Source organism: Hyposmocoma kahamanoa, unplaced genomic scaffold (genome assembly GCF_003589595.1).
Source record: "Hyposmocoma kahamanoa isolate Upper Pololo Valley unplaced genomic scaffold, ASM358959v1 86, whole genome shotgun sequence".
Taxonomy (NCBI): Eukaryota; Metazoa; Arthropoda; class Insecta; order Lepidoptera; family Cosmopterigidae; genus Hyposmocoma; species Hyposmocoma kahamanoa.
Window position 1 is genome coordinate 6400441 of NW_020654289.1, and position 13540 is coordinate 6413980.

General features: G+C 34.6%; 1 long non-coding RNA gene across 1 annotated transcript in view; it reads right to left on the reverse strand.

Moving 5' to 3' along the window:
• Nucleotides 1-7516: 7516 nt before the first annotated feature.
• The window catches only part of LOC113234943, a 170183-nt gene continuing 164159 nt past the window's right edge, over nt 7517-13540 (reverse strand). Inside the window, exon 3 of the long non-coding RNA XR_003310817.1 lies at nt 7517-7567. This is a non-coding gene — a long non-coding RNA (uncharacterized LOC113234943). The remainder of the gene's footprint in view (nt 7568-13540) is intronic.

Genomic DNA, 13540 nt, shown 5'->3' on the forward strand with positions numbered 1-13540 from the left:
TTTCAATTGCTGTAGGTGGTTATACTTAGTTGCCTTAATCGGTATTCTGTTTGCATGAAGTTGGCGATATATCACTTCGTTTGATAACACTTTTGGTCGCTGTGGTAGACAGAACTGTTTCGTACTGTTTCTTTTCCAAGAACTGGGTAAGGCAACGTGGCGACGTTTCCTGCCTTCGTTCATATTTCCAAAATATTCTGCATCTTCAAATCCAAAATTAGTTGCATTGTCGTCGTCGTTAGAATCATTAGTAAAATATTGACTAACGTTTTCAGTTGACGTATTTCTGTGGAAAGCTATTAATATTGACGGACTATTACAGCGAGAAATAGAAGCTAAATGAGGGACAGACTGATATTTTTTAAGGTTTCGAAAGTTGTTAATGGTGTCATGTGTCAAGTCCGATAATGATAAAGCTCTAATTTTTTGGCGGAAGTGGCCGGTGTTGGATGGACGACACAAACCATCGTCAGGACAGTCGTCTTGCTCAGGCTGGTAAGCGTCAGGTAGACTATAAACGATATCGTCCGGACAGGCGTCTTGCGTAGGCTGGTAGGTATCAGGTGAGTTACACACGGCATCGTCGGGACAGGCGTCTTGCTCAGGCTGGCAAGAGTGATAAGTATCAGATGGACTACACACGCCATCGTCGAGATAGGCGTCTCGCTCTGTCTGGGAGGTGTCAGGTGGACTATACACGTCATCGTCGGGACAGGCGTCTTGCTCAGGCCGGTAAGAGTGGTAAGTGTCAGATGGACTACACACGCCATCGTCGAGATAGGGGTCTTGCTCAGGTTGGTCGGTCTCAGGTGAACTATGCACGGCATTGTCGGGACAGGCGGCTTGCTCAGGCTGGTCGGTAACGGAAGTCGGGAATGGAAGTTCTGGATAACCAGGTAGACGAGAAGTGGTTACTTTGTGATGGGGGCGAAAGATCGGTTTTGGCAGATGAAGTGTGTCGACTCCGTTTGACTGAAAAAGTAATCAACACATTTCATTGTAACTAAACTAAAAGATTCACAATAATAAACCTCGCGTGTCCGTAAACCTAAAAAACACTAAACTGCTTGATAGTTTCGACCAACAATTTCATAATACTCCTGGGTAGTAGGGTGTCTCAAATTGGTTACATTATTTAGGGCTAGTATCTTCTTACTCCATTAAAAATATGATCATCCTTCGGCATTTTTCTGAAAAAAGGAAACCATTAAAAATGGAAATCAATTTAAATTTTACTGTTGTGTCTTCTATCTAACAGAATTCTAGTATCTAGTTTTCTATTTAGGATATTATGTTAAAAGAATAACTCCTATCTACACTACGTTAAACAACTAATAGAATTAAATACTTTAATTATTAAAAAAATCTCAATTATCACCTATTACCTAAAGACGAATAACTATAAAAATATACGTTTTTTATCAAGAATAAATACCGCAACTAAAGTTAGCAACATAATTATGACAAAAATATATGATCTTAAAAAAACCGTTACAGATTTAGGATAGGATTTAAATTCTTAAATAATTACTAAAATACATGAATGCACAGTTTACTTTTGCAATAGAGACGGTGTTACTTAACATTTACTTACCTTATCCAATCATTACTGAAATAGTAAACCAGTACCAAAAAAGAAAATTTTTACGTTTGAACTTGCTAATTGCACGAAACTTATGAGAATAAACAAAAAAGTAATGGCATCCAACCACGAGCAGCCCGTAACACCCTCTCTTTCACACCAACGCCGCTGTCCATCGCGTCTTTTCGCTTCAGTCAGAACGCCTCAAGAAGCGTAACAATAAACACGTATGACGTAGATAGAAGATATTGACAGCAAAATTTACGCAAATGAACTTAGGTGTTATTTTCATTTTTTAATATCTTGCGAAAAATGACGAAATCCAGTTTGGTGTACTTGCCAGTGCAAGCGAAATAATATTTTAAACCCATATACTTAAGAATCGTAAAAATGACAAAATGTCAGTTAGGAGTTCATTACACTTCATCGTCGAATTATTTATCTGGAAAAAATTTTCTAAAGAATAATAACATTTATTTATTAGAATTTGTTTTAAATGCTTTATAAACGTTACGTATTTTTCAATGCTTTTGATTTGAATTGGGATTTTATTATAAATTTTTATCAACATAGAATGTGGGCTGTTACTGATTAATTTTAATTAAGAAAAAGATACTTTTAATTTACATTTATTTCTATCGTCACGATCATTCTATAAATACGATTACTTATTAATAACTGAGATCCAATGCCGCAGTATGGACGAGTCGTAAGTGCGAGCTATACCAGCTATAAGGCTATTAGTACTGTCCAGCACTCTCTGTCTAAAAGAAGAAACCCTCTTTTCATGCACAGCAGCAAACCCGTCCGTACGTGCTAACAAAAACTACAGTATCTTGGCAATTTAAACATGGCTCTAGATATATCATTATAGTGAATACGGATGGCATTGTATGCTTCTTTGGTACAGTTAACCCACAGACTACAAGTGTCTCATTCACAGTACGATCTGAACAGCTCGCAAATCTCCTGCCCAACATATTACCACGCCTTTCCAATCTTCTTCAAACTTTTCTCGCTCAATACTCAATATCATCATTTTAGTGATAATATAATATGATATGCGTTACCTTGGTCATGCAGTTACTGAAATTCTTAGTGAGAATTTCAGGAAGATGTACTTCCTGAAATTCTCACTAAGAATTTCAAGCCAAGGTAACTGAATTTACCTACCTTAACCATCCTACTACCGTTCAAACATACATCATGTACAAAATCTAGTCCTTTTTGTATTTGAAAACCATAAGAACTGTGGTCTTAATGTTATAAATCAAACCGCGTAACTTTACATATTCTTTATAGATAGAAATTAGTTTCCTCAACCCTCTAATCGAAGGGTTGACCAGCACCATATTGTCTGCAACTTAGATTATTTGTTATTAATTTGTTAAATTAATAACAAATTGAAGGAGAGCTTTGTGCAATACGTGCGGTATTAGTCTTGAAAAAACAAATATACGCGATTTAAATCCGGAAAAATAGTTTCATTTCCTAATTGATTTTGACTTTCTTGCCTATTTGTTAAATAGTTTTCAGTAATTGTAAGTTTCTTAAATATTTCACATCTGAGACGAAAAAGTCGTGCGCTTGGTGGTAAGCTACACGCCTGTCCATAACAGTTGCAATGCCACTCATAGCTTAAAATCGCAAAGATCTGAGGAGCACTGCCACTGTGCCCGTCACCCTGAGACATAAGTTGACAAGTCCCATGTGCCTGTAATTTCACCAGCACCCTTACCCTTCAAAACCGGAACACAGCCATGCTGACGTTACTGCTTGGCGGCAGTAACGTCAATAATAAATAGGTAAGGTGACAGTACTATCCTGGACGAACTCTTTCACAGGGAGCTCTACTACTTAAGTATAAAAGTAAAGTAATAATTCTTAAAACAAAATCATTGAATAAAAGTCACACCATGGTCCATTGCAATTGCGTTGTTTGATGTTTCAAATGTGATGACTAACCAATTCAATATAAATACCGTTAACTCTTACAAACTACACTATATAAACTTAACACTCTCCTAATTCACGTTTTACTACATTTAAATCGCTTAATGCATCAAAATGAAGCACTCTGCGATTATAATGGCCCATCAAAACAAACGTACAGTCGCCTGTCAATGTCGTTAGACACGTAAGTTTTAACGATTGTATGGTCGACTGGAGCAAATTGTTGGCAATATCGTTTAATATCGTCTGTATTAATAACGATAAAGACGTCTGAACATAACGATAATGGAGCCATGATAAGCAGTATTTTCTGTTCCTTTTAACAATGTCATTTTTAATTTTTCTTTAATTGTAAGCGTCAATTGCTTTGATAATAACTCAATAAAATTTGTTTTTTCTTTTTATTTTGATGCTGCCCGAGATCATTTGTTATCTATCTATAGATAGATAGATAACACACGTTATTGCTCACACAAAAAAAAAACAAAAACAATACGAGACAATCTTTGAGGCAGAGGCGTACTGAACAAAGAGGGACGTAGTGAGCCAGTGGTAAAAATTTAAAAGCATTATTAAAACCTTACGTTATCACATTATGAAATAATAAATGACCATGATATTACAAACCTACATATATATTTCTTTACATATATAAATATACTTCTACTTCCTACTAAATATACAGACTAAGTTGCAGACTAAAATCGAGCCAGAAAATGCTAACGCAATGCAGTTTTAAATATAGGAAGCGATCAAAAAGGGTCAGACTTCAGACGAGAGTTTGTTTCATAGATGTGCCGTACCGTGTTTCTTACCCAGCTACTGAAGCCTTGTCCTATATTCGAACATATAGTCGAACTTGCGCAATCCGTATATAAATCTGATGCACAGTTTCTGTAATCGCTGGAGTTTGCTTCAAAGATCCTCATTGAGGACAATGACGTCTACATCAGCATAATCCAGTACACGTAATAGCATAATTTGTACTTTGCATTTAGTTTTTTTTTTATTACTTTTTATTTTTTCAGATTCAGTTAGTGTTTTTTAAATTATCATTTTATTTTCAGGTTGTTTTGGCAAGTTGTGTTAACTATAATAATCATTTTACATTGAATCACTGTTAAACAAAACCAATTGTACTGGTCAATCCTGTGTTGTAACAAGGAAAAGCGGAACTCCAATCACATGAGTATTTACTTAAAACGAATTTCAAACTCAGACTTGTAAACTAGTAATGTTAAAGTAAGTAAATATTATTATTATTTATTTATTTCATTAGATAGATCTCCGCCACATTCAATTATTGTATGTACTATTATAATCATTGTAAGAGCAACGGTAAATAAATAAAGATGACAATTGTAACTGAATTTGTTAACAATTTTATTTCCATTTAAATGATCGTTTTGTTTTTGCCATAACCCTGTCTCAAACAAATTGTTTACACAATTTCATTCAAATCAAACAAGCGTTAACCTCAAAATTCCTGCCATAACCACAATACACAAACATAGAATGTCAAGCGCGTGTCATTCAATTGTTTTTGTTCTGTTGCTGCCATTAGTGGTTTGCAATGTTGCCACTATAAAAAAAGTTTCACTAGCTCCAAAGTGGCACGACATCATAAAACGAGGTTTGTTCCTATATAGACGGATCAAGGCAACACTGCATTGTCGTTCCTTTTTGTTTTGTAAGATTTGCTTGTGTTTTGCTAAGATAACTATTATTTATATATAAATCAAATTCAGAAGAGTTCAAATTTAATTGCACCTGCGACTTGTCACGTAACGTAAGGTCAATGTGCTCAGCCATTAATCTGCGAGGTCATCTAAAATTGAACTAGATACAAATACATGACCTTCACGTGATGTGAAGTTCATCAAACTGCAATATGTATTTGTCTCTTCAGCGGCGAACATTCAGCGATAATAAGTCAATAAACACAATTGATTTTACATTTAGATGCATTGCCTTTTGATCAGGAGAGCCCGTAACTTAACAATTTGTATAAGTACAAGTGAGACCACCCTTGAAACCGTCTTATCTAATTTTTTTAAGAGTCTTTATTAGGACGTTTTAAGTCATAGTTTCGCCACTACGTAAATTTCATTCGTTCGTGTTGAGAATGCCCAGATTATCTATCGACCTTCACGAAGAAAGAGTTTTGGCCGAAGGGTGTTGTGTGTTCCGCCAACAAGTCCAATTCGTGTAAATTAGTTATTTAGTTTTTATATTATATTTTTATATTTTATTACATGCATATTTGTAATATTTAAGGTATATATTATATGGGCCATAGCTGCCTCATTTAAATAAATAATATTACCGCGGAACGAACTCCCTGTCGGGGTTTCCCCGCAAGAATATAGCAGGGAATCCTTCAAATAGGGTTTGAAAAGGGTCCTGCAGGCGTCCATAGGTGATGGTGACCGCTTTCCATCAGGCGTGCCATATGCTAGTTTGCTGCCTACATAACGTAAAAAACATAGTTAAAATAAATATTGCTTTACTCATTTCAGAGGTCAAATTATGATAGATATCCCAAAAAATTGCACCGCGCGATTTGTGATAGGGATGACCTGCCGCTTCGACCAAGCGGTTAGAATGCTGAGGTGGAACGACAGTGGCCACTCAATGCCCATATGGGGAACTACATCTACGTATACTACTTAATTCATGACAAAAAACCGTAACAGATTCCGTGCCTCGTCTTTGTGTTAATCTTCTTAACCTTTTTAAACGAAATTTACTCCCACGGAAAGATGTGAAAGGTTCTATTTGTAACCAAAAACCCTGCGGCAGACACAGTAAATAATTAATGTGTATCATCGAACAAAAACCAAGTCATGGTTGTCATGTACAAGAAAATTGCATTTGACAAACCCAACACAAGAAGTATTAACAAGCATTTGGCCCAAATTAAGGCGTCACTTAAAATGTCTGTCGCATGCGACGAAACGCTACAACACGACAAAACAAATGAGAGCGAAATGACGTGCGACAAAATGACAAGAGACAAAATTAACACGTGTCGCGTATTCAGCGTGTCATGTCATTTGTCAAAACGAAATGAGCTATGTAACGTGTTTAGTAATTGTTAATGTTTTAACACATTGTCCTTTTTGACTTTTAACGTCAAAGAATTTTGAGAGAGTGATAATAGATAGAAAAAAGTAATGTGTCATTTTTTATAAAGAACATTTTGATGGCATGCATTCTAATTTGCGGCACATTTAACGGAACAAAAAAAGTGAGAATATGAAATGGTAACGTTTATATTTAAAAAATTAAGAATTAGACGTTAAATAGCAATTTAACTCCGCCTTCTGCTTTGCACCATCGGGGGACTAGACTTAGGCTGGAGTTCTACCCTTATGTTCGTATAAATGAAATTTATATGACGAACGGCAACGGAGTGGAATGGAATCCTTGCCTGCAGACTTATTCCTTGAACGCTAACTTGAAGCTTTTAAGGCGTAAGTGAATAAACATTGTTTAGACGCGACTCTCCATATTGTTTTAACTAGTACACAATCTTACACAGCTTTCATTGAAAAAGAAAATGTAAATTAAACGAATGCATTTTTTTAAATATTTTGTAGACGCAGAGACGGCCGAAAATTTAACAACTGTAACAATTTAACATTAATTTTAATAAATAAATAATGTATTATTAGGAAATTAAACAAATGAATGAAAAAAATGACGGTCGGTTAAGTTGTCATTTTCATATTACACCTAAAGTATAAAAGTAAAATTGCCGAACAAACTTTTGAAAAACTGCATTATTTTGTGGATTTTACTAGTATGCCGTTAAATGTGCTAGTGTGTGTTTTATTTTATGAATACGAATGCATCACTACTTTATTTAGGCTTTTGAACTAAATGAATATTTGTAGTATCTATCTCTTAAATAGTTATATCAAGAGTAAAGTTTAATTATATTAATATTGCTAACTGAAAGAGAAGAAAAAACAGAATACCTTCTTAATACTGCTTGCTTTATAGGTTCAAGTTGTGTTTGTGATGTATCTGTAACAAGTAAAGATGCAATTAATATATTACAGTGAATCCGCAAAGCAAAACAGAAGACCAAAATGGCAAAAATTTCAAAATATTTATAAGTATAGTTACTACTACATCTTTGTACGGTCCATGCCTTAAGAGACCTGACCCCCTAACCGTCTATTTAGTTCTGAATTTCTGAGTAGATCAGTGGGAAGAAAGATTTTAAATAAAATTAACCTGTGAGCCGTAAAATTCATTTTGTTATGACTTCCATATTGCATCATTAGTGAATGATGTTTTAAGAAATTGTTTTAGCCAATTTGATGTTTACTTATATAAATGTTGACCAAAAAGCTGGAGTTCCTTTACACGTTGAATGTGTAAGAAGGCTCTCAGACCCAAAGTCGACGAAGACGTCGACTGTACATGACATGTAAAAAGTTAAAGTAGATTTGAAATACTGTTCTATAAGATAATTTATTATTGGTACTTAATTTGTGTGGGAGATACAGACTCAACAATTAATCAAGTACAGGCGCCGAGGTAAATCCTTGATTATGGCCCGACTTCCATAATACATACCAATTAAAATAAGTTTAAATGCGTAAATATTATTATTGCAAGTGCAACTAAAGTTCAATACATAGCATAGTTAATGTTAGCTGCAGCAAGGGATCTTTAATTTGTAAAAGGCTACAGAGATGTTACTGCGGAAAGCAATTTTTTTTTTGTGGTAAGCGACACTAGAAGGCAGAGGACATTAAATTTTTCAGTGTATATTTGATGCTATTTCAATTAAGATAAGGTATAAATTGAAATACTCTTGAGACAGAAGTAAGAGCATCGCAACGTATTTCTCTCTGCTAGAAATTTCTGAGGAAGAAATCACTTAGGTATCCGCTATTTGTATAACACATAGTACGTACATCGAAATGGATAGAACACTGACATTATACTGACACTGATTGTTTTGGACTACGTTCGCGAAATAAATCTCCTCTGGATTGTTATTAGGTACAGGAAAAGGTCACATACAAAATTGAATTTCGTAACCCTTAAAATTATTTAAGTTCCACAAAATAAAATCTAGACACATTACAGCGGAAGCCGGTCAAACCAGTCAAGAAATATTCTTTTGTTTTGCTTTACATTTTTACGAGCTTTATGTGCATTGAAATATTGACTTTCTTCCCCAGTACTTTAGATGAAAATTGGTTGCAAAAGCAACGATTTTGCAGTATGGCGTATTGAAAACAAAAACTTGAGAGAATAATATATAGGAAATGAAATGATGTTTCCGGATCTAAAGATCCGTTTTTTTTTTATACAAAAAATAATTGCGTATTTGACCACCATTTCACCTGATGGAAAGTGAGGATAGGTCGACGATATGTAGCATGCACATCTAAATAATGCCTATTCACTCTTGCCTTGAAAAAGTCCAAGTTATTACGTTCGGGGAATAAGTCCGCAGGCAGGGAATTATGCTCCCTAGCCGCTCGCCATATGAATATATAATTAAAGTATATTCTGAATCCTTCAGGATATTAGTTTTTTATATTGCCTTATTGCTTAAAATTTTAGCTAATTCAGTCTGTTACATCGAAAAATATCAAGATTTACTTTCAAAACGGATCAGCGTATCTATTTTACACCTCGGGCATCTTATTCATATAATATCAATATGTTATACTGAATTTAAGTATCAATACTAAGCATTCAATTCTGTTATATCAAATCGTTTAACCGATAAGAGCAACAAACAACGCAGCAGGGGATCTCACGTATTAGTTCATTTTGTAGTGTTTGTCATAAACTGTACCTTACCTACATTGGAGCTGCGATTAAAATCCTATTTTATTGACATGTAGGTTTTAAGCTTAGCCTTTAATGTGACTCGGCTTACGTGACCTTAAGAAAATACTGGTAGTACAGTCAGTTTATATGTCGTAGAAAGAGGTCTAAGAAAAGTTTTTCAGAATACTGCTATATCGATAAAAGCCTAATTTTAGGACTTAATAGAGAAAAACAAAGAAATGAAGTCCACTCAGTTAATTAAGGTTCATCATCATCGTCATCTACAGCCTGATTTCACCCACTGCTGGGTATAGGCCTCTAGGGGTCTTGTGCTAGTCGCATCCACTGCCGCCCCGCGACGCGTACTATGTCGTCGACCCACCTTGTAACAGGGCGCCTGACGTGTCAATTAAGGTTGCCTGGAAGAAATTGCTAGTGTTTTGGCTTACTCTGTGATACTTACATTACTATTCTGTGTTGTCATTGTTATTTTAATGTGCAATTAAGAATATTCAATTCATTCATTCATTTAGCAAAATACCGGGTACACACTAGCGAGTTGTAACCATAACCGTTGCATGTTATGTTACCAAAAATCACAGTGTGTACGTAGTACGGTGGTATATCAATTTTTTTATTTAGTGCCTGTGACTGCCGGCCGCATCGTGCAACCTACCTTCGCAATTACTATAGTTAATTCATCTCAACTCGTACGATTTTTATTTTTGTCTACGAACATTAATTCTGTTAACGCACAGTGACTGGTGATTGTTAGCTTCCCACCAAACAAGCAGGTCGTATAAGTGACATCTTATACGGCTGTTAGTCATGTAAGTGTTTTATAGAGGTATAAATAAGTATTTTTTTTTTTCGCAAAGAGCCAACGATAACCAGGTACTCATTCTAGCGAGTGAGACTATTTCACGCAAAGAATCTCGTTTTAACCAACATTTAACTACCCCAAACTGCATATGTCACGTTGCAGTTACAACTCGCTTATGAGTACCCGGTTTTAAAGAAGTATTCGAGTATTATTATCATATTAAATAATGCTACATGATATTATTGTAGAACGTTTAAATAATGAACATTTATACCGAAATTGGGAAGAGAAAACTAACCGAAAATTGCCCAAAATTATACGAAGACTTATACCAAATTTACAACACAAAAATGAAATAAATTCATTTAGCACCATCCAACATATTACATATGTATGTCCCTTATGAGCAGAGAATGAATTTTTTGGAAATGTCCATTACGAAATCAATGAATTATAGATTACAGAGCATGATATCAATGATATCATGCTCTGCAATACTTGAAAACGTGATGTTCTCAGTATCATAGAAATATCCCAGATCTCTTTTATCTATCTCTAGTCCCCACCTAATTTAGGTTTCCATCATCCATTCTCGAGAATGTCTTCCCATTACAACAGTTAATCTACAAAACAACCTGAGCTGGATATCTTCAACGATACCTAAAAAATGTTTAAAACAAAACTGTAGACAATACTTTGAAGCCGCATCATAATAATTTCTAATACCATATTTGATTAGTTTCTATGTGTTTTAAGTTTTTTATATAATGTTTGTTTTGTTGAACGATTTTTGGTTTTGTTTTTATATATTTCATAATATTTTCCTTCTTTAATTAACATATAAACCCACTTAGTACGTAGGCACATCATCATCATATCAGCCGGAAGAAGTCCACTGCTGATCATAGGCCTCCCCCAAAGATTTCCAGACTAGTCGATCGGACGCGACGTGTATCCATCGGTTACCCGCCGCTCTTACCAGGCCATCCGTCCATCTAGTAGGGGGCCGTCCCACTGAACGCCCTCCGGTTCGTGGTCTCCATTCGAGAACCTTTCTGCCTCAACGGCCGTCAAGACTGCGAGCTATGTGCACTGCCACTTCAACTTGCTAATCCTTTGAGCTATGTCGGCGTGACTTTCGTTCTTCTACGGATCTCCTTATTTCTGATTCGATCGCGTAGAGAAATGCCGAGCATTGCTCGCTCCATAGCTAGGCATAGGCTAGCATAGGCATATGCATAAGAACAATTCCTCTTACATTAAGATATGGAACCTTTTTGTACAAAACCAAATTTATTCTGTTAATATACCTTTATAAATAAATAAATAAACGCGTAAATGCAAATATAAATTCGAACGGAGCAAAACGGCCGACTACAAAGATAAGTTTGTAGCACAACGTACACACAAATGCAAACATTATGATTTGTGATAATTACGTTTCAACGGGAATGAAGGAATAATACGTTCATAAATATGACGATAAAGGCGATTTAGTTGGATTTAAATGTTACAATAATATGTTTAGTGCTCTCGAAGAGTCCTAAAGCAACATAGTGTGTGGGAAACTGAGTTTATGGCACTTTGATATAAGATCGTGTTAAGTGTGTTGCGACGTAGAGTCGGTAACAGCCCGGGTGTTTAATGCAATGTCGTATCATAATATTGTGTAACATCGTACAGAAAAAATACTGTCCAGTATGTAGTAAAAAATAAACTAAGAATAACGACGTTTGTAAAATTATATAATGGATGAAAATGATAGTGGTTAAAATAGTAAAATAATCAATAATTATCAGAAAACATTGCTATTCAAAATTACCCTACACTATAGAAGAATTGTTTAATGACAAGGAAATATGATCCCTCTTAATTCCTAAATACGTAATAACATAATTAGTAAGTATGTAAATAATTAATTTATTAAAATATTGCTTTAGTTTATTAAATATTTTACTATTTAAAACAATTTAAGATTTTTTGTGGCATAAAATTTAATTTATATTTTTATTTTTAATACTGAACGTCAAAATAAAGTAGCATCTATACCATTATTGACACTTCATTATATATTCTTGTTTGAATAGTCTCCGTTTGGAATTTGCAACTATGTAAGTGCCACTTATGCGGAATTAAGATATGGAACTGCCCACATATTCAAATTATGTTTGCCTATCTGCACTTTAATGAAGTGTCTACAATAAACGGCATAAAATGGGCACTACCTTGAAATAACTCCGAGTACACGCCACCCGCGATCTCAACTAAGTTAAGACATCAAACAAGGATCAAAAGTGAGTAGAGATTACACAAAAATCCAATCCAGTTAGCACATGTTTTGTGGACTAAAAGCCGGCTTTGTGTTGGTGCCGAGTACGAGTATAATCAGAGCCAATATTTGGGCTTCAATTTGTTTATGTAACGTATTATATGGCAGGCGCCTTATAGATCTTTCCGCTGGGAACACGGGTGTAAGTACAAAATTGAAATATATGTACGTCTAAGCAATTGGAATGTGTTGATAACTTCTGTGATTTCTTCATATGAATAATGAAGGACTGTAACTATTTTAAAAATCGTTTTGACAGTACTGGATTCATTATTTTTACATACAAGTATTAGGGCAATGTCTTTGTTCAAATTTTTTAAGTAACAACAATCTTGAATAGAGGTGCAGTGGAGTCATTTGCCTGTCAGGTATAAAAAAAAAAAAAAAAAAAAAAAGAGGTATGTAGAGAGCTGTTTAGATCATATTTTTAGTAGAATGAAACAAATAAAAATGTATTAAATTATTTGGGTTTATTTTTGGAGGCAAGCACATTTTATATAACTTTTTACCCATTAGTTGGGTAGGCAACGGTTCCACCATAAAAATAAATAAAATAAAATGTTTATTTCAGTAATACAATCAACTTTAGATTAACAGTGGAAGCTTATCAAGCCCGTGTCAGGAGGCACCGCTCTTCCATATAAATGTAAATTTAACTTTTTTAACTCATAGATTAGTTCTTAGGTTTTCGCGATTGTTACACATAGGAAATGAAACTATTTTTCCAACCAAAACAAAAATTATTTGTCCACCGTGACCATGGGACCTGTAAAGGGCCCGAAACGTCGGTTTGTTTGAAAAAACAAATATACGCGATTTAAATCCGGAAAAATACTTTCATTTCCTACTTATAATTTAGTGTTTAATTTTAAATTTGATTTTCAGATTTCCAAACAACCTCAAAACAAACAATTCATTCTTAACTTCTAATTTTAAATTAATTTTAATCTTAAAATGTGTGTACACACACATTTTAAGTACGTTAAGATTTGGACTGTAGCCATTTTGATATAAGTTATAAGTTTTTTGCAGTCTCTATAACTTTTGG